This window comes from Pan troglodytes, chromosome 13, assembly GCF_028858775.2.
Source record: "Pan troglodytes isolate AG18354 chromosome 13, NHGRI_mPanTro3-v2.0_pri, whole genome shotgun sequence".
Classification (NCBI taxonomy): Eukaryota; Metazoa; Chordata; class Mammalia; order Primates; family Hominidae; genus Pan; species Pan troglodytes.
Genome location: NC_072411.2, coordinates 86,196,758 through 86,219,197, shown reverse-complemented (window position 1 = coordinate 86,219,197; position 22,440 = coordinate 86,196,758). Strand labels below are relative to the sequence as shown.

The window sequence follows — 22,440 nt, the reverse complement described above, 5'->3', positions numbered from 1 at the left end:
AAAAAAATCCTATAATATTTCAATATAAATATTTTGAGAATTTTTCTCTGAAGATAATTGTTTATAATTAAAAATTGTCAATATTAAAAAATTCAATTACCATGGATTAAAAATAGATGATAAATCTGAATACTAAAATACATTAATGTATGGAATAGTTATATGTCATATATTCCCAGCAAAGGAGATTCTATTTGTTGATTTTGATTATGAATGGTTGAAATTTCCCGTTTATTCTTTACCTCAAAATATTGTCCTGTAATTACAATTTTATTGTGCTAGCCTTAACTGTTAGAATGATTTCCAAATTTGTTTGCATGCTACTAGGACATAAGATGTCATGAAAGTTACAATCCTTTGAATATAATTTTATTCAATTTATTTATTCAATTTATTCAATTCTATTTAAAATGTTTTATTCATAGTAGTATTTTTTGAACATTATAGATAAGAAAAAGACGTTAAAAAACATGACCTTTCATTTGTCACTGTTTGGCTTTTGCATTGTGAAAGATGTGTTTAACCTTTTATTTCCTAGAGCAGAAACTATATAAAGGTATGTGAGTTGTGTAATAACTATAAGTGAGCTCCTTACGCCTCCAGGAAAGTACTCTGACATTCACTATTTAAGGCTTCAAATTTGTGCTCTTGTAAAGGTCAGAGACCAAAGAACATTTTCAAGGCACTTAGTAAGTGGAGGACAATTTTTGCAATTTGTTGAATGCTTCTTTTAAAAGAAATTTGATATTTTCTGAGCGTTAAACCAATAAAAATGCATGTAATTTGTTAACATCACAATAAAAATGTCTTTCAGGAAGAGTTGATCCATAAGGAATCTATGTGACATGTAAACTTAGAATCAAAATTTTAATTACAGAGAAAATATTAGGCATCTCTCAAAAGTCTGTATCACCATTTCTGGGATTACAATTTCAATTCCCAAACATACCCAAAGAATTTAATATATTCTACACTATTAATCAAGTGCTTGGTCACAATGATAATACAAACCAATATGCCAGAAAATCTTTGTTAGTATATTCCAAATCCATTTTTTCTTAGTAATTTTAGGCTTTCAAAGACAAAACAAAACCCCAAAACCCTGCCAACAACAAATAAGCCATCAAGAAAAAAAATAAAAACATTTTCAGATTGTTTATGAACACACGGTGCTAGCCTTTCAGGGAATAACTCTATTAAATAGTTGCTCTTTTGTTTTGTTTAAACATACTCTTAGCTCAACTATATGTCAAAATATTCCTTAAGATTAAAATAAGGTAGTGTTTTATATTTCATTTCTAATAAGAAAAAAATATATAACTTTTTGTGTTTAGCAGTGGTGTTTGCATGAACAATTTAAATTATAACAAAAGAACTTTGTTTCCAGAAGAAATATATACACATTGGAAGGTTCCATATTTGCCCATCAAAGGAAGTAGCTGCCATATTTTATTATATACACCAATCTCTCTCTTTCTATCTATGCCCTGGTCTCTAAATGCATATGTACATGTAAATTACAATAAATGTGAATAAAATTCTTTTAAAAAATTGCAGGTTTGAGTGATACCATTACCTTGCAATATTATTAACACAAAACCATGAAGTGATTTTTAATTGTTCCCTCTAAATTTTACCATTTATGGAGATTTTCCTCAAGTAACTGATTCTTCCAACTAAAGTTTCTAACATTAGTTGTTTTCATTTATTTTTCAATCTTTTCACTGACAGTTGATTAACTCACTACTTCATGTCATTTCCTTTAGTCCCCAGTTTTGGAAAATTATAAAAAATAAATTTATATTTTTAAGTATATACAGAAGTGGCAAAATATAAAGAAAGCAAGAAGTAATAAGAAAAGTTAAAGTATTTGTTGTCATTCCAGGAGGAGAAGAGAGAAATAATCTTATAAGGCCTCTTGAAGGGCAGGCTATAAACCTGGCAATATTGTATTTTTCAGGCTGGAAGTTTGCTTTGTAATTATTCATTACATCATCCTTTATGTATTGTGTACTTTTCTATATGCGTAAAATATGTCTTAATACAAAGAATTTAAACACTCATGTTCTCTCCAGCAGAAAAGAACATCAAATATAAGAAGAAAAATATCACACTATTCTCAGTCTTCTCTAAAACAGAGCTCAATGTGAAAAGAGTAAAAAAAATTTTAGAGTTCAGAAAAATAAAACAAACCTAATCACTGTATTTCCTTCATTTATAAAGAGTATAGATATGCCTAAAAATGCACAACATTGCATACTACCTTTTAAAAAGAAAGCTATTTGATAATAAGTTAAATAATACAAGATAAAGTGATTGAGATAGATTGGTGATGGAGATGAAATTGTAGAACTAAAACATGTGGAAGCTACAGATACAGATCAAATTGTACAGTTTTGTACATACATCCAGATGAGCTAACTTATACCATAGTAATATTTGCTGAAATATCTCAATGGCTTAGCACAACAAACAGTATTCATTTCTACCACATTAATACATAGATATAGGTCGGCAGGGGACAGTGCCTGTGGAAGTTCCTCAGACCACCAGCCTGAGGAAAGTCTTCAGTGGAGCTTTGGTCTTATGTTATGGAAGCCCGAGTTGACTGAGGCCAGAATAGAAATTACAATTGTACCATATGTTTGGAAAAGAGTACTAGAAATACTTATCAGTGTTACTAACGTGTACCATAATTGTGAAGATTTAAAATGTAAAATTAAAAATATAAATAACAAAATTTGGCAGAACAATAGGGAGATGAAACTAAAGCAAAACATGTTAATGTCCTCATTTTTCATAGCCGAAAAGCAGTAGAGCTTGTAAAACTGGAAAAAAATGAGTTACAAATGAAAACAATTCCAAAAGTAATAATTTATACATTCTTCAAGTTCAGAGAATTCTGTTGCAATATAACATCTCGTTTTCAAGAAACGTCATATTTAGTATTTTAATATTTAATTTTGATTACAAAATGTATTTGCCAGTATTCATCTGCATTATCAGAAGCACCAGAGACATTTTGATAATTTTAAAATGAGTTTTCACAAATATTTTATTATATAAATAAAAAACTTTTACTTACATTTAGAAGGATTATGATAAAATGAAGAAAGGATTCAGCGGGGAGGCCGGGCGTGCCGGCTCATGCCTGTTAATCCTAGCACTCTGGGAGGCTGACGGAGTTCAAGACCGGGCTGGCCAACATGGTGAAAACCCGTCTCTACTAAAAATACAAAAAAAAAAAAAAAAAATTAGCTGGACATGGTGGTGGGCACCTGTAATTCCAGCTACTTGGGAGGCTGAGGCAGGAGAATTGCTTGAACATGTCAGGCGGAAGTTGCAGTAAGCTGAGATCGCACCATTGCACTCCAGCCTGGGCAACAAGCGAGAAGCTCTGACAAAAAAAAAAAAAAAAAGAGAGAGAAAGCGAGAGAGAGAGAGAATTCAGTGTGAAATTCTGAGCAATAGTGCTAAAATTATGCAATATTTTCAAGAAAATAATGTTCAAGATTAATACACAGAAATTCATTATAAAATCATGGAAGCTTAATCATGTTTGCAATATAAAGTCCAAAATTCTATCTTTGCCTATTCACTGCAGTTTTAGCAATCAGTGAAGACTATGACATCCTTAGAATATTTTTCACCCAAAACGAGTTCTTAGATTATCAAGATAAAACAAGAAAAATTAGAATCAAATGTGTATTTGAGAAGATCAATAGAAGAACATGGTTTTAAATTATCATCCCTCTGTGAGAAATACCCACTTTTATCTGTCTATATTTTTTCAGCTTTGTTAATGCAATATTTAAAATCATGCAACATATGCCTTGGATTATGTTAACTGGATTATGTGCTGATGTGTCTTGGAAAACTATGATATATTGATAAAAATTTGACTTTTCATTTTGAAAAATAATACACTCAGGAAAAAAGTTTTAAGTAGCCTATATTAAAATGTCAATTGAAAAACAGAAAATTCTCTATTTTCTTTGGTCCATTAATGTTGCCATTTATATTATAAAGTTGTCTTGAATTTTCTGTCATTTTGATCATGCCTTTTTATTACCGTTATAAAGTGATTAAAAAAATAAAGTGATTGACTTTTTTCAACTGTATTGCTATAATTAAAATACCTTTTATTACACTTTTTAGTGTACATGTGAGTGTATTAATAAAAACTCTTTAGGTACTTTTAATTAATTTGTACTTCAATGAAAAGATGTTGCTGAAATTGTAATTTGTAGTGTAAGGGGCATTATAAAGTTTGAAAAGCATTTTCTGAAAATAATAATAGACAATAACAATACCGCTCTACAATAGTACAAGTACAATATTAATTGCAAACTGAAAATTAATGAGACAAACTTAAGGTTAAAACTTAGTAGTATAAATTAGAAATTCAGCAATTTCTTAATAAATATTTCCAAAATTTTGATCTTTTCACATTTATGCTCATGCCTCAAAACAACATATGTCATTTTATATAACCTCTTTTTCTACTCCAAACATTATTCTGAATGATAGACTATTCAGTATATATGTGTACACATATCTATACATGTGTGTAATAACTGTCATGTGTATATGTATGTATTGTTTACTAATACAGCTATAAGAGCCATTACCACCATGGGTAACATAATAAGGGCTGTTGTTTTTTTCATTATTTTCTGTATGCCTACTTACATACTTTATAAGTGCTTAATTGATATGGCTTGGTGTGTCCCCATCCAAATCTCATCTTGAATTGTAGCTCCTATCTTTCCCATGTGTTGTGGGGGGGACCTGGTGGGATATAACTGAATCATGGGGACGATTTCCCCATACTCATCTCATGGTAGTGAATAAATCTCACAGATATGATGGTTTTATCAGAGGTTTCCCCTTTCCCTTGGTTCTCATTCTCTCTTGTCTGCTGCCATGTAAGACATCCCTTTCGCCTTCTGCCATGATTGTGAGGCCTCCCCAGCCATGTGGAACTGTGAGTCCATTAAACCTCTTTTTCTTTAAAAATTACCCAGTCTTGGGTAGGTCTTTATCAGCAGCGTGAAAACAGACTAATACATTAATATACAATTATTAATAATAATTACTTTCTATATTCTCATGAGAAAAACAGAAAAAATCTGATATTCCAGGAGATCCATGTTGATTCAAACCCGTATGCTATTGCAGATCTTGAGACTCTCTTCCTACATGCAAAAAAGTACAATGAAGAAATGTGTATGTTATATAGAGAAAGACATGCAAGATGCATGATTTACTAATACGTTTAAAGATTTCTGGTTTATATAATACTAAGGGGAACAACCCCTTGACACCATGCATAAATTTGGAGTAGGATAATATCGTGATGTGGGCAAGATGTATCTTAATCCATGAAATGTAAACTATGGTGGGAGAATCAAAGAAACTCAATCAATGAAGAAAGATGAAGCTTTGATAGTAAAATATATTGTACCTGAACTTTAGCCAATATATTGTCACTGTTAATAACAATGCAGGCATCCCCTAAACTTGGTGAACATACATTTTACAAAGATGATATTTTCCTAGTGAGTGTAAATTTCTAGGTTCTGCTTCAGATTAGTGAGAAGGCTTTAGCTGTGCTGACATGTTGTTTCACCTCTCTCCAAACTTATCCTCTAGCCCAGTGGTCCCCAAACCCTGGGCAACAGACCAGTACGGGTCCGTGGCCTGTTAGGAACTGGGCCACACAGCAGGAGGTGAGCGCAGAGTGGGCATTACTGGCTGAGCTCCACTTCCTGTCAGGTGAGCAGGAGGCGGCAGACGGGGCAGCAGCAGATTCCCATAGGAGCTGGAACCCTATTGTGAACTGCGCATGCGATTGAACTGCGCATGCGAGAGATCTAAGGTGTGTGCTCCTTATGAGAATCTAACTAACGCCTGATTATCTGAGTTGGGACAGTTTCATCCCACCCCCACTCCCATATGTGGAAAAATTGTCTTCCAGGAAACTGATCCTTGATGCCAAAAAGTTTGGGGACCGCTGCTGTAGCCCCAACATCAATTTTGACCATAGGAAAGTCTGCTTGGTTTCAAGACTTATAGTAAAATCCCTCTTTACTCTTTACAGCTCTACTCTCATTGGTATGTTGACCTCTAGTTTCCTGAGTCTTCACTGCCGAGTCATATAAGAGCCCAAATGGAATGAAAGGCCAGGACCCAAAACCTAACAAGTGTCTGCAGACCTGCAACTAAATTCCTCAAGGTTTGTCCTATAAAGTTTATGTTCTTAGGTGCTGGCAAATTTGTTTGAAAGTATTTATTCAATTCTTGGGCATCTATTAGTTAGAATTTATATTACCAACTTAATTTACCTTAACCTAAGGCTGCCCTGGAAAATATTTTGTGTGTTTTTAAAATACTTCAAGCACAATGCAAAAAGTTATCGAGTAATTTTTTTTTTTTGAGTTTTTGAAAATCTTTTAAAAACGTGGAATTTTCAGGGAACTGAAAACATAAAGAGAATTTCCAAACCATAACATGGAAATTACCATTAAAATCTGACCAAAGACAAAAAGTTATTAAATAGCCTAATATGATAAAAAATAGCAATGTATTTTGGTCTTTAATATTGTTGTAAAGTAACTATTTTGGAGGGTCAAGCTATGAAATATCCTTATCAGGAGACTGCCTTATAATTAGTTTAAGATCTCTGCTAAATCAATTTATGGATACTCCATTCAAGAGGATGAGCTCAACAGTGTAGTCAAATACTACCTACTTGAGTAACTCAACTTTGGAGCCTGCCCTGTGGCTCATCAGATTTCCAGCCTTTTGAAAACAAAGTTTCAGTCTTTGGTCCTCAGTTTTGCTGCGTCATTGATACTTTATTACTCCATCCCATCTTGACCCTGACGTGTGATCAGTTCTCACCAGATGCTCCCATGCAACAGTACTTGCATTATTTCAAAATGGTACTAAAAGTAAACCTCATTTTAAATGAATCTTAGATAACCATATGTCACAGGAGGAATGATAACAGATTTTTATAAAGGTCTCCGTAATTTAAGAAACTTCTTCAGTTTACTAGGAATAATTTATTGAGTGATAAAAATTAATTTTATTAAAAACATGCTATTCATTTTATCTTATTTATAATTATGCATTTTAGTTATGTAATTAGGTCTGCCTGTAATAAATGTTTAATAAATTATTGGATAACTTGTAAGATAATAATCACTTCAGCCTATGAGAGAGACGATTGAAATTGAGTATTCTCTCTGCTGTCTTCTACACATATACACATGCTCTTTTTTTACACTCTTACATGTTGGTTAAGAAGGAATAAAGAATAATATTCCATGAGGTCAATGAATCTATTTTTCCTGCATTTAGCTAATGCTTTCAGCAAATATCTGTTTGAAATGATATGACCTCAATTTCCATTACCCTTTAGATACATAATAGACACTCAGTTTTAGAAATGTTAATCTAAGGGATGCTGCAATGAGAAAAGTATTAATATTCATGTGGGAAGAAAAGTAAAAGAGGGGGCTGGGCACAGTGGCTCACGCCTGTAATTCCAGCACTTTGGGAGGCCGAGGCGGGCGGATCACGAGGTCAGGAGATCGAGACCATCCTGGCTAACGCAGTGAAACCCCGTCTCTACTAAAAATACAAAAAATTAGCCGGGCGTGGTGGGCGCCTGTAGTCCCAGCTACTCGGGCGGCTGAGGCAGGAGAATGGTGTGAACCTGGCAGGCGGAGCTTGCAGTGAACCGAGATCGCTCTACTGCACTCCAGCCTGGGTGACAGAGTGAGACTCCGTCTCAAAAACCAAAAAAAAAAAAAAAGAAAGAAAAGAAAAGAGGAATACAATCAGATGTCTGTAGTTTCTTACTAAAACTGCTTGAAACATATATTAATATAAAATTCTATCTATGAAAATCTATTACACTGCTTCCTGTCACTACACTGCCCCTTTCTGATTAATGCACTCATTATACATAAATATTGAATTATTTATCCCTACTGTCCTTATCAATATGACTCCAAGCCATCCTTAAATTATTTAAGATGAATTAATGACATTTACTGTGAATGTACAGTTAGTGAAATAGCCTTATCCTCTAAGTCAAAAATCACATTTTGTCAACAAACAATTGTCTAAACTTTACCATGACATTTCCTGCAAAGCTTTCAAGTAAATTACACAAAGTACTTTTTTTGTTCTTTTCACAAACTGTTGACCTATTAGACTCAAAAATATTTCTTAAAATTCTCTCTTAGATACTGAAAATAGAGATAGCTTAAAGTGAAAATGTCACTAAGTAAGTGGTTGAACTTTGACAACACATATAATGTTTGTCAATGGAACAAGAGTATGTAATAGTTTGGGAAAGAAAAGGCCCTAGGTGAACTCACATCACCAAATGAAAGAACAAAGTCATTTTATTGAGTATTCAAAAGTTGTTGAAAATAATATATAATAGAGATATTTTTTATTTTAGAAAATTTAACATTAATATTAAAAACATGCAATTGGAATACTCTACTATGGCATTTTCTCTCATAGCTAGGTAAAATTATTTATAAGAGTAACATTTTCTGAAATCCACCAAACTAGACAACTCTAGAGGCAACTTTTAGAAGTGAGTTTTCCTATTTAATAGCTACATGTGAGGTGTGGGAAAAGATGAATTACATTTCTGTATTAAGGACAATGAATTCCAATGCTTATGTGACAAAGACATTTCAGTCTTTACTAGTGAGATAGTAAATATCTTTCTGAAGAGAAAAACTTTTAGGTCCATGAAGACAAGGCATGGCTGACTAACAAAAATATAGAATCAATTAAATACATAAAACTATATTTAAAAACAGAATGTTCTTATGGATTAAAAATTGCTTTTTATTATAAAAGAAGTTTTTATTATAAAAGAAATTTGTATTATAAAAAGAAATTTTATTATAAAAAGCAATTTTTAATCAATAAGAATATTCAAGGGAAACTATATCACCTACCTTTAAAGAGCCTAAGTTTTTAAGCAGAGATCTGCATCTGAAGCTCCGCTCCTTCAGATAACTCACAATGTCACCTTAATAAATTTACATAACTTCTGAGCTTTGCTTTTTAAAAATTATTTCTAATTGACAAATAAAATTATATACATTTATTGTATACAACAAGTTTTGAAGTATATATACATCGTGAAATGGTTTAATTTAGCCAATGAACAAATGCATTACCTCATATAGTTATTTCTGTGGCGAGAACACTTCACATTCACTCTTCGAATTTTTCAAGAAAATAATATATTGTCATTATAGTGACCATGCTGTACAATAGATCATTTGAATTTATTCCTCCTAACTGTAATTACGTATTTCTTGATCAATATCTCCTGTATTAGTCTGGGTTCTCTGAGGGACACAACTAATAGGATAGATGTACACATGAAAGGGAGTTTATTAAGGAGTATTGACTCACACAATGACAAGGTGAAGTCGCACAATTGGCCAGCTGAAGCTGAGGAGCAAGGAAGCCAGTCCAAGTCCCAAAACCTCACAAGTAGGGAAGCTGAGAGTGCAGCCTTCAGACTGTGGCCGAAGGCCCAAGAGGCCCTGGCAAATCACTGGTGTTAAGTCCAAGAGTCGAAAAGCTGAAGAACTTGGAGTCTGATGTTCAAGGGCAGAAAGCACACGGCATGGAAGAAAGATTAAGACTGGAAGACTCAGCCAGTCTAGTCCTTCCACGTTCCTCTGCCTGCTTTTATCCTAGCTGTGGTGGCAGTTGATTGGATGGTGCCTACTCAGATAGAGGGTGGGTCTGCCTCTCCCAGTCCACTGACTCAAATGTTAATCTCCTTTGGCAACCCCCTGGCAGACACATTCAAGAACAATATTTTGCATCTTTCAATCCAATCAAGTTGACATTCCATTTTAACCATCACTTCTCATTATCCCCTATTCCCCCTCCTCCCCAATTTCTCTAGTCCCATGTAACCACCATTCTATTTTCTACTTCTATGAGATCAATTTTTTTAGATTCCACATACGTGTGAGATCACATAGTATTTGTTTTTCTGTGTCTGGCTTATTTCACTTAAAATAATGCCTTCCAGGTCCATTTATGTTTTCACAAATGATAAAAACTCCTTCATTTTTTATAGTTAAATAGATTCCATTGTGTACACCACAGATTTTCTTAATCCACTCATCTTTTGATGAATTCTTAGGTTTATTCTATATTTTGGCTATTGTGAATAATGCTGCAATAAACATGAAAGTGCTGATATATCTTTGACATACTGATTTTATTTCCCTTTGATATATACCCAGCATTGGGAATGCTGGATTATATGGTAGTTTTATTTTTAATTTTTTGAGGAATCTTCATTCTGTTTTCTATAATGGCTATAATAATTTACATTTCCACCAACTGTGTAAGGGTTCCCTTTTCTCCACATCTTCATCAACACTTATCTTTTGTCTTTTTGATTATAGCCATTCCAACAGGAGTGAGGTGATATCTCATTGTGTTTTTAATTTGTATTTCTCTGATGATTAATTATATTGAGCATTTAAAAAATATACTGGTTGGACATTTGTATGTCTCTTTTTTTTTTTTTTAGAAATGTTCAGATCCTTTGCACACTTTTAAATGAGTTTATTTGTTTACTTGTTTCTTTAGTGTTGTGAATTCCTCATGTAATTTGAATATTATCCCTTTATTGGCTATAGAGTTTGCAAATATTTTCTCCCATTCCTTAGGTTGCCTCTTCACTGTTGTTTCTTTTGCTGTGTGAAATTTTTAAATTTTAAATCAACCCACTTACCTACTTATGCTTTTGAGATGATATCCAAAAAATACTTCTGAAGACCAATATGATAAAGCATTTCCCCTGCATTTTATTCTAGCAATCTCATACTTTTGGCTCTTACATTTAAGTCTTTAATCCATTTTTAGTTGATTTTTATATATAGTGAGATTAAAGGGTCTAATGTCATTCTTCTGCAGGTGACTATTTAGTTTTCCCAACACCATTTATTGAAGAGACTGTCTTTCCCCATTGTGTGTTCTTAGCACTTTTTCCAGAATTCAGTTGCTTGAAAGCGTGTGGATTTATTTCTGGTCTCTCTTTTCTGTTCCATTGGTCTGCTGTCTGTTTTTATGTCAGTTCCATGCTGTTTTGATTACTATTGCTTTGTAGTATATTTTGAAGTCAGATAATGTGAATTTTAGGATTTTTTTTTTTCTATTTCTTTGAGGACCATTTTGAAAAGATTATACTAAATCCCTAGATCACTTTAAGTAGTATGGGCATTTTAACAATATTAATTTTTCCAATTTATGAATACAGAATATCTTTCATTTCATTATGCCCTTAATTTTTTTTATCTATGTTTTATAGTTTTCATTGTAGAAATCTTTCACCACTTTGGTTAAATTTATTTATAAGTATTTTATTTTTCTTTACCTATTGTAAATGGGATTGTTCTCTTGATTTCTTTTTCAGATAGGCTGCGGTTAGTATATAGAAATGCTACTGATTTTTGTATGTTGATTTTGTATCCTTCAAATTTACTGAATTTTCTTATTACTTCTAACTATTCATTGGTGGAGTCTTTAGAGTTTTCTATTTAAAAGATCATGTATTCTTCAAACAGGGATAATTTAACTTTTTAATTTCCAATTTGTATGCATTTTATTTCTTTCTCTTGCCTAATTGCTCTGCTAGAACTTTCATATACATAGAGTACAGAGTATCGGTATTAGAGAGTTGTTGGAAGCTCTTAGAATTGTCCTTCTTGGGCTACCTTATGGCTTCACCGTTTACTAGCTTAGTAATCTTTGGGAAGTTACTTGATCTTCAGCCTCCATTTCTTCTACAAATGATGAAAATGGCATTAACTACCAGATGAAATTTCTGTGATTATAAAAAAATTAAACATGTGAAACACTTAGAATGATGTCTTTCACATAGTAAGTTTTCACCAAATATTAGGTCCCATTTTCATTGTTCAGAGGATATCTTAATTTTGATTTAGGTACTCTTGCTATATATTCTAACGTTGTACTTTTCAATTTGTTAGGTAATATTTTCTATTAAATGATCCAACCTATCTTTGTAATTAGATTTTTAGAGCCAACTTTGAATAGCAGATGTAAAGCACAATATAATCAAGCACCCATATGATTAATAAATGTTTTAACTTATTGTCAGATGCTTTAATATCTTATAGATACTATCTCTGCCAAATTGGACAAAGTTGAGTGCTAATATTACATAGCTATTATAATTCAGACAATGAACAAACAGATATAGGCAGATATGAATGTGTAACTTATATGCTCATATCAATTGGCAAAGCTATTGAGAGAAAAATTCAACATGGGTGTTTAGAATAGAGAAATATAAAGATCCTCTAAATATATAATTATTAGTTTTATTTGTTTACTCCAACGATCTGAATTTAATATTTTTATAAATACATTTCACCTTATTATATTCTTTTCTAATTTAACTTACTTAGTTGCCTAAAAGTGCTTTTTCCTCTTTGAGTTTATATAATGTTTAATCCATAAAGTGCAATTAGGCCAATGAGGTAAACAAAATGGCTTAAACAGTTCTTATGGCACTATACGTGTGTGTACAATTTGTATAACAAATTTGAGTTATATATTTAAAGTATCTGATAATAATCCATTACAACTAAGTTTGTAAAATTTCTACACTCTCATAAAACTCTTTAATTCACTGAAGCACAAAATTGTTTCCCATGTTGTAGTCAACAATGAGCTCAGCATAAATGTGCTACTGAAATTTTATGATAGCCGGATATAACAGTTGTCTTTCATTTTAGATAGCTTAATATATCAGAATACAAGTGTAAAAGCAGCACCTGAGGTTGTAATATATTTCTGAACATCTATCAATCAAAGCTTTCAACCTTATAAAATATTGTGGAATATAAGAAAATACATTAAATTATACTTTATTAATAAAAGGTGATGAAATATTGATAAAGTCATAAATTTTATAGGAATTTGGAATCTCTAAATATTTCTCATTGTTTTAAACAACATAATAAACAAAGCATGTATTTTTACTGGAAGATAGAATCTCAGGCTAGATCATATCCTTTAGTTATGATTGAAAATAGACATTTTACAGAAATTAATTTGAAAAGCAAAATTGGTTTTGATATTAGAAAATTATCTAATTAAACAAAACACATAATGTTAAAATTAAATTGCATTTAGCATCTGTGTCTAGTTAGTAATGAAATTTCTCAAACAAAAAATTGTCATTCACAAACAGCTAAAACATTCAGTAATGATCCAACAATTGTGGTCCTTGGTATTTACTCAAACGAGTTGAAAATTTATGCCCACACTAAAACCTGCACATGAATGTTTATAGAAGCTTTATTCATAGTTGGCAATACCTGGAGGCAACCAAGATTTCCTTCAATAGGTCAATGGATAAACATACTGTGGTACACATACATAAAAGAAAATGTTATTTAGCTGTAAAAGGAAACGAGCTATTCGGTAGACAAAAGACATGGAGGAACCTTAAAAATGTATTGCTAAGTTAAAAAAAAATTCAGTCTGTAAAAGCTTCATAGTATTTGATTCCAATTATATGACATTCTGGAAAAGGGAAACCTATCGAGAGAGTAAAAAATAAGTGGTTGCCAGGGGTTCGGGAGTAGAGGTGGGAATGGATGAATGAGAGGAACACATGGGGTTTTTAGGACAGGGAAACAAAACAATTTTGTATCATAATGCCATGGTGGATACATGATATTATGCATTTGGTAAAACCCTTAGAATTGTATAACACAAAGAGTGCAACTTAATATAAAAGATACACTTTAGTTAATAAATAATGTATGGGTCCATAAATTGTAACAAATATGCCGAGCTAATGCAGTATGTTTATAGGTGAAACTGTGGGTGGGGGAGGATATGGCACTTTCTGTACAATTTTTTTTGTAAATCTAAAACTGCTTTAAAATTCTATTCATTTTTTAAAAATATTAGTACGTAAGGTTGCGCTAAAGAGAAGCTGGGTTTTTACGAGATGGGAAAGATTGTTATTCTTCTCAAGTGAAAGGACAAAGTAATTCAGGTTTTGAGTTTATTTTTTAATATTGTATAATTTTTTACTTACCAAAATATTTTACATTCTTATAGATATGAAAATGAAATGTGTGTGAAAGACAAGTATAAATTTTAGCTAATTTTACACAACTAAAAAATAAAACATAGGTTTTTCTATAGCTCTATAATTGCTACTTGAATAGTTGACCATTTCCTTGGTATGTAAAAGTGTTCTCAGAAAGCGTTCTATAATTACTCCTTATCTACTAATGGGGAAAAAGTGAAAGATTTTCATAAACTAGGAATGTTCATTCTTTTATTTATATGAAAAATGTGACTGTGTTTTTATAATATACGTTTGCTTCTGCAGACTAATTCTCACTTCTCTTGCATTATATTCTGTCTCTTACATAGCATTCCCCTTGAACTTGTAAGGTATACTGGAAGAGACTATCAGAAGAATCTTTTCCATAGCTTTCTCTCAATTATTTTATCTAGGTTTTATAAAAGCATAGTGCACACCTGGTAAGATAGCTTTTATCAATCACAACAGAAAATTTAAAGTGTGATTTATATTTTTAAAACATTTCATCCACAAGTGCTTTTTTCCCTATCCAGAAAGAATGTCAACATCTTTACAAGTATATTATCTCCCAATTTTCTAATCAAAACAATCCAGACTGGGAGACAGTAGGAGCTGTTTAAAACAATGAATATCACTGTAATGCATTTTTAGTTGGATCATTTGATAGATGCAGAAAACAAAAAAAAAAGGTCATTTCAGTGAAATCTGAACTCATGTAATAGACATGCATCTTTATATTCCACACACTTTGTTAATCATTGACTGAACAACATCGTGCCTGGAGCCAACTGACAAGAATTTTAACCTGATTAAATGTCCCAGTATGCCTTAATACCTTTAAATGGAATTTTTATGGCCTGTTCTGCACGCATATTATTAATACAGTGCCATCAAGAAAACCACAGACACGCATAATAGCTCATCAATTTGTAACTAAGCACTTTTGACCTTGAAAAATCAGCTGTCTTTCAGATTAATGTAGTTACATTTTAGGCAGAAAAAGAAGCCATATAATTATCATGCTTATTTTTGTAACATGTCAGGATAAGAATTAGGAATAACGTCCCTGCCGATGGCTTCTTATTGATGTTGCCTCCAACCTCTGACATCTGAATTAGAAACTCTGAGACCTCATCCTAATAAAAACCCACTTAAACGTTAAATTTCAGCTAAAGGGATGAATATACTATACTGCTGATAAGTTAAAGGGGTAGAGTATAAACTACCATCCCCATTGATGTTCACATTTCTTAGAAAATTAAAAGAAAGGAAAAGTCTCCAGATTTGTTTCCTCTTGAATGTGCACACACACACACACACACACACACAATAAAAATGAAAATAATTAGTGTAAAAGAAAAGCTCACCATGAATATAGCAAGGTCATACCAGTCAATAATAAAAAAGGAGTAAGAAATAAAAAGGACATCATGTGAACATAGAAGCAATTTGAAAAATAGTGGAAAACTATCTTTTATTCAAGAAAAATATATATCTGGAGTAAAATAGGTGATATTAAATGAATTTGGTTATTTTTTCAAAAATAATTTTTGTAGCTAATGCTAATTTAATCATTTCAGAAGCTGCAAGATGAAATTGTGTATCCTACCATCTAAAACAAAGCACCTAAAATATTAGAATATCTGCCAGGTGCGATGGCTCATGTCTGTAATCCTAGCACTTTGGGAGGCTGAGCGGTTGGATCATCTAAAGTCAGGAGTTCTAGACCAGCCCGGTCAACATGATGAAACCCTAACTCTACTAAAAATACTAAAAAAAAAAAAAAAAAAAAATTAGCCAAGCATGGTGGCGGGCACCTGTAGTCTCAGCTACTGGGGAGGCTGAAGCAGGAGAATCAATTGAACCTGGGAGACAGAGGTTGCAGTGAGCTGAGTTCATGCCACTGCACTCCAGACTGAATGACAGGTGAGAGTCCTTCACAACAACAACAACAACAACAACAACAACAACAACAAAATCTGACCATAAAGATACTGTTTATTTTATCGTCAAATTTATGAGCTAATATCAAGTAGACGAAAGCTTTGGAAGAAGTTTCTGAGAATAGAGAGAATTTCTAAAAGCATATAGTGTCAGGGCTGGAATAAATCATCATCATATAGTCTACACAATCAGAAGAATCAACTCCTAGATAAAGCCAGAGCTACCTGCTGGCTTATAGTCAGTTTCAGCCTTCTTTCAAGTATCCTTAGCATAATTTTATTTCTTACAATATTTTGCTAACTTATAAACTAGCTCAAATGTATGTAAGAATGTATTCATTTATTTTTAAATAGTTAATCAATACATTCCTTTTCCTCTAAGAAATATGAGATATGCCATGCTACAATTAGGAGGAATCATATAAGGCTGGAATCTGATTGTTAATTACTTAAAAATAACATATTTAAAAACTACTCAAGAATAAAGGTAGTTCTCAGAATTTGATTTGCAGCAGCCCTCTCTCAGTACAACCCTAAAACAAACCAACCATTACAAAAGTCAAACTTCTCTATGTCAATGAATACTAAAGAAGGGTCACATCCTTGCTGAAGCCTTTTCTGGAGTAATTGCTACAAATCAAAATGACATGATAAATAAAAGGAAATTAGGCCAATGGTAAATAGAGTTTCTTTCCTTTGTCACTAACATCTCCTTCATTGCAACTGTAAAAATCTCTAATTGCTATCTGGTCTTTCCCGTTGAGATGGGCTGGACATAGATGGTTTTGTGCAAAAGTTCTATCAAATTAAAAAAAAAAGTGGTCTGCATTACATCCACTGCATAAGGGGGAAGGAAACACAAAATCTTTTCATGGTCTATAGTAAATCTGTTAGATAAACCTGGCAAATCCCAAAATCCTACAAATTACAGTAGGATGTTAGATACATCAATATGGTCAAAGTTAACGTGACATGATTATGTATACTTTATTTGGGGAATGTATAGATAGAGCAATCCTGGGTGTCTATTAATGTAATTTATCATATTAATTCAATTATAGGTTCAAGAAAAAAATATAATCTCAGTATTTACCAAAAAAGAAGCCATTTTACAAACATTTATTTTTGTTCTAAAGTTTACTTAGTAAGCAAGGATTACAAAGATATTTATTTAATGTAACAATAAGTGCTTATATGAAATTAACATAAAATATTATTTTTAACAATGAAATGTTAAGGAAGGCTTCTTAATATTGATTTAATGGAGACTATCAACTTCAACATTTAAGTATTTTTTTGGGGAGAAAGTCCATGATTATTATTAGATTTAGTTTATTGAACCAAAGAAAATCTGAGAACCATTGATCTATAGGCATGACACTGGGCAAAGACACCAACTACAAATTTTGAAAAGAGAAAAAAAGAAAGAGAAAGAAATATGCCTATCAGAAAAGAGGAAAAGTAATTATAAACATTTGTAGACAATGTGATTAAATCTAGAAACTCCCCTCCTAAAGAAGATAAAAAATCTGCTTAAGTGTTGTTTGTATTACATTCTATAATTGTTTCTAAAGTCTGCATGTCTTCATATACCAGCACTTGAAGATATTACAAAAATAGGCAATTCAAAAGAGCAAAAATATTCAATTAATACCAATAATCTTAAAAATATGATTACATAATATTTAAGATTACATACGTAATCTTAAAAATATGATTACATATTACATACATAAAGAACAGAAAACATTAAGGGGTATATATGAACATATAAATAAATAGAAGCCATATTACTGATTTAGAATATCAGATATTAAAATATGTCTGTTCAACTGATAATCATCTAAAAATTTAGCAGTCATCTAAAATATCTAAAAAGTGAGGTTTTTTTTGTTGGAAATTCAACATATGATGTAACAGTTTTATATAAAATGCAATTAGGATAAGATGTGTTTAGAAAGAGCAATGGCCAAAGGATTTCTCCCAGTAGATAGCAAAATATATTAAATTACAATAATTAAAACTTTGTGATACTAACATAAGCATAGATGAGCCGCACATAGAGCAAATGTAAATACTATACAATCTAGCTAACAAGTTAAAATAAAATTCCATTAAATTCCTGCCTCATATCTTAAACTCAAATTTCAGCATTATAAATGTTGAAATAATGAAAACAGTTTTCAAAAAGATAGTAATCTTAAAGTGGAGATGTCTTTCTAATTCCTGATATCCTCGATCCCTTTCATATCGCCTATTTTGGGATTTGGTATTCTGTAATGTTTCTCTGAGCAGTCAAATAATAGACATTTCAAAGATCTCTTACGTTTTGTACTTCAATTCCACGGTTTCTGCAGCCCGACTTTGCTATTTCATAGTGTTGTATTTCTTTGAAAAGCTAGTGATTCTTGCTGATTCATGTGAGGGCATAAATTCAGCAATATTGGTGACGTGGATAAACTTTCTCCATGTAAATGAATCTTACTGTGCTGAAAGTCTTAAATCCAAAGGCTGATTATAAGGATCTTGCCTGTGGTAAATCCCAGCTAGATTTCCTTGTCAAGTTTTTCCTATGGAAAGGGATTTGCATTTTGGATTCAAGGCCACCCGAACTATTTTAGAGATTGGAGTTACACAGAGATTAACCTTTTGTCTCTCTGGCCTGCCTCACTCTAATCCCCTCTGCAGGTCTTCAAATTTTTGAGAGTATTGTGTTTCAGATATCAAAATCTACTCTTCAATACTAGAGTAGCTGTTCCACAAACATTTGACAAATTTTCCAGTGACTTCCCAAACCCGCATTTGTTTCCATTCCCTACTCTAAACTAAATATTATCCCAAGAATTTCATGGGAAGACTCTTTCATAGGAGTGGGGGATCTTTCTTTGGCTTCTATTTTCTTGGGAGTTTCTCATCTCTATATAATCCCTTATCTATACTCTATGGTTAGTTTGATATTTCAAGACATTCTTCAGTATTCTAGTAGGCAGCTGGTGATTCTCTTGACTTGGGAGTGTTGTAATGTTTGTTTTTATTTTTATATTCTTCGAGCAATGCAAAGAAACTTTGAAAAAGAGACCTTATTACATATAGAGGAAAACCAGAAATTATTTTTAAAACATATTGATATTTGACCATATACTTAAACATTTCTTTGTAACAAAATTAAATGATAAATACAATATGAAGGCCTTAAACAAAATTAAAAGAAAAATGACTAGTAAATAAAAATTATAGGGAAGCAATAGATTAATAATTTAATGTCCTTAATATGTAAATAAAATTTAAAAACGATTATAAGAAGACAAAACCACAATTGAAAGACAGACAAAACATATTACAAATGATGAAATGCAATGGCCCACAACAAATGAAAGATGTTCAGCATAAGCAGTAATAAAAGCAGTGCAAATTAAGATAATGGGCCTCTCTCCCCTCCCCTTTTTATTTTTGCCTAGAAGCTTAGGAAAGATTTAAAAAGAAATACAAATACGCTGAAACAAAAAAAGATAGCGGAGAATTGGTATTCTCCTATACTAGCAGTGAAGGTGATGACAGAAACGTCCTACAGGTCAATTTAAAATGTGCCTCCAAATAATTGCTAAAAACATATTAAAAAAATAAAGCCACTTTTAGAAATTCTTTCTGAGAAAACTATCTGGAATCAAGTAAGGTGTAAATATAGGGTTGTATACTGTAGCGTTGATAGTAACTATAGAAAATGATTATAAATTTATTAAAAATATTACAAAATATTGAGAATAGAAGCATTCATCAAGGGACATAAATTTCACAAGAGCCAAAGCTCTATGTCCATTTATTGACTGAGAAAATTGTCGATATGTTAAGTTGAAAAGTTACAGAACTATTACTAAGATCATGTTAATATAGAAATTATATACACACTCATTATTTATTTGGATATACTTATGTGACACAGAGGTATGTGTGTATACATACATAGAAAATTATGTGGATGTTTATAAATCAAAATATCAATAATGGTTACCTCTTGGAACCATATTATATATATTATATTGTTTTTGTATTTCACTTTATTTTCAGATCACTTTCCTATACCTAAATGTTAATTTTCAAATTTTACAAGTAGAATAATGTCATATTTTGAAACATGCTAAGTAGGAAGTCATTTCAATTATATAGAAAATTACTTCCCCTAGAGAAATAACTAAGAATATACGTGAAGAACATGACATTAAAAGCTATTTTTTCTGTTTTGGGTTAAAGTAGACATATTTTCCTCATCTTTTATTCTTATTACAAGTGTTTCTGTTTTTAGTTTTATTCTGTCAGGTAAAAGTGTCTCTGTCTGATCCCTCACAACCAGCCCTAAAAATAGGTCAGTGACTCTGAATTATAATAAAGTTACTAGTTTTTCCTTTCTTTTTCTTCACATTTTTCAGCACAATTTAACAGTCAGATATAATTTGGGTAGTATGATATAAAACTGAGTTTTGGAAAACAGGTGATATAATCAACAGACACATTTTATTTTATTATTTTGTTATTTGGTATACTTCATTTGATTTGTTCAATTAGCCTGCTTTTTTGTAATGATCCATATTAACTTTGCATTGAAGGGGCCAGATTTCTTATTAACTGAAAAAACATAATTGACAAAACTACTTTTAGCTTTGTTAATACCTTCTAATACCATAAAACAAATAAAAAGTGTTTTTAATCACATTAAAAAATAATGTATAATAATATTGACATTTTATAAAAACTGAATTTGCAAATTATGACACTTTTATAATTAACTTTTAGCTGAATGAATCACTAGAATATTTTCTATATATGAAAGACTGTTTTTATGTAAGAGTATTTTAACTTTCTTCACCAGGCTATAAATAACTTGCAACCCCTTATAATTTTTATTGCTTTTGAGAATACAATATTATTTTACAGAGTCCTGGTAGACAATCTCCAAAGCTAAAGCAAATATTCAATACACTATTTAAATAAATCTCAGGAATTTCTATTTTCTCACATTCTTTCTGTAATTAAATATGAACTTTGCACTCTAAATGTCCATGCTTAGATTGATTCTCCTTTCTCTCTCGCCCTCTGTCCACCTCGCCACCTTTCTCTCTTTCTCTCTCTCTCTCTCACACACACACACACACACATACACAATTGGTGTGATTTGGAACACATGGAAGACATCATGATTGAATGTAGAAGATTTAGTGCATCATGGCTGATCTTTGGAGATTTCTGTGTATAGAGATATTGTAGTGTGACACTCACTTTGCCTATTTCCTCAGCTGCCAGAAGTGCTGACTGCTGATGGTTCAACTCTTGACTTCCCATTACCTCATTCAAGTTTATGTGCCCCTCTTGGGTACCACGATATCAATGATTAGTTGATGCAAAAATACAAGCCTGATTCTCATTCCTCAATCTGGGACATCTCTGGAAGGCCATCCGAGCTTAAGAAGGCCCAGTAGGATTGTAGTACCTTTGGATCATGTGATCCCTTTGTACAACTGCATTATACTTGACTCCTTTTGTTTTGCATTCTGCTGCTGCTCCCTTACAGTTATTGCTGCAGATATCACACCTCAATAAACTTCCTGTAAGTACATCATAGACTCAGGGTCTGTTTCCTGGAAAACTCCTGTTAAATAGTCTGTGATTTTTAAAAATACTTTTTAAAGAGTACTTATAGTTTGCCTTCTATAGCATCTTTTAAAAACTCTTTTCTTACAGGGACATGAAAAACTACCTCAAGTTTTCTGTAGTGGAAAAATACCTCAAGTTTCCTGTAGTGAAGGAATCATCTAGTTTACATAGACAATTGAGAAAGGAAGCTGTATGGAACCTCATGAATGAGTGAATAAATCCATCATCTGTTCACATAATGATTATCACCAAATGGATCCATTCCATTGCTGATAAAATGGAAAGAATGTTCTCTGTGCATCTATCCCTATTATTATATATACAGCCAGATGAGCTATGATTCTATTAGTTCCCAGAATCATTAGGGTCAAGTCAGGTTACCATTCAGGAAGAAAGTATAATGGAAAATCATGCTGCTACAGCAGTATTAATGATTCATTAGGTGACATTCTACCCTCTGGATGTTCATGAAATAATCTAAATCCAAAGTGTCATAGAAGCTACACCAAAGCCATGACACAATAAAACAAAAGAAACGTTATGCCAAGTTATATGAGTGGAGAACTCAGCCTAACATACTATGTATTTTTTTTGCATCAGTAGTGCTAAAGATGAGTGTAATTTTTTGAAAATTCAAAATTACATGTAATAGCCCATATCTATCTGTTGTTTTAAATTAAC

At 31.9% G+C, this 22,440-nt stretch overlaps 1 long non-coding RNA gene across 1 annotated transcript in view; it reads right to left on the bottom strand.

Annotated features, from left to right (window-relative positions):
* LOC129143319 (uncharacterized) overlaps positions 1-22,440 on the bottom strand; it is a 232,158-nt gene that overhangs the window by 139,949 nt on the left and 69,769 nt on the right. Inside the window, exon 3 of the long non-coding RNA XR_008546666.2 lies at positions 3,086-3,226. This is a non-coding gene — a long non-coding RNA (uncharacterized LOC129143319). The remainder of the gene's footprint in view (positions 1-3,085; positions 3,227-22,440) is intronic.